The sequence below is a fragment of the Sus scrofa genome, chromosome 10 (genome assembly GCF_054392235.1).
Source record: "Sus scrofa isolate SSC_HxYL_T2T_F1_AM1 chromosome 10, Sscrofa_HxYL_maternal_Yorkshire_Landrace_v2.0, whole genome shotgun sequence".
Taxonomy (NCBI): Eukaryota; Metazoa; Chordata; class Mammalia; order Artiodactyla; family Suidae; genus Sus; species Sus scrofa.
The window spans coordinates 48,135,326-48,135,983 of record NC_139392.1 but is presented as its reverse complement, the minus strand read 5'-3'; the positions used below and the strand labels follow the sequence as shown (position 1 = coordinate 48,135,983).

The 658-nt window shown below is 47.0% G+C and overlaps 1 pseudogene; it reads left to right on the top strand.

The window, feature by feature from the left end:
* The first annotated feature begins 212 nt into the window (after positions 1-212).
* LOC110258613 (large ribosomal subunit protein uL15 pseudogene) lies at positions 213-658 on the top strand (annotated as a pseudogene).

Genomic DNA, 658 nt, shown 5'->3' with positions numbered 1-658 from the left:
GTCAAGGGAGACAGGACAGGTAAACACTACGAACATCCATTTATCAGGATGTTTTCAGCTGCAGGTAGTGATAGAGGGATGAAATTTGGATGAACAATGAGGCCATCTTTTACTTCACTTTACAGGAACCCAGAGGTTGGCTGTTCCAGGACCTTTTCAGATTACCAGCACCATTAAGAAATCAGCCCTCCTCTTTTGTTGAAGCCAGTGACATGCCATCCAGACGAAAGAAGACTTGGAAACTTGGGGGCCACATGAGCCATGGCCATGGCTGCATCAGCAAACACCAGAAGCACCCAGGAGTCTGGGGTAATGCTGGAGGTATGTATTGCTGAAGGTTCAACCTCAACAAAAATCACTCTGGATACCTTGGGAAAGTTGGTATGAGGCAGTACCACTTAGAGAGGAACCAGAGCTTTTGTGAGCTGTCAACCGTGACACATTGTGGACCTTGGTCAGTAAGCAGACATGGGTAAATGCTGCAAAGAACAAGAGTGGAGCTGCCCCTATCACTGATGGTGTACCATCAGGCTACTACAAAGTTCTAGGAAAGGGAAAACTCCCAAAGCAGGGTGTCGTCCTGAAGGTCAAATCCTTCAGCAGAAGAGCTAAGGATAAGATTATGGGTGTGAGTGAGTCCTATGTCCTTGTAGCTTGA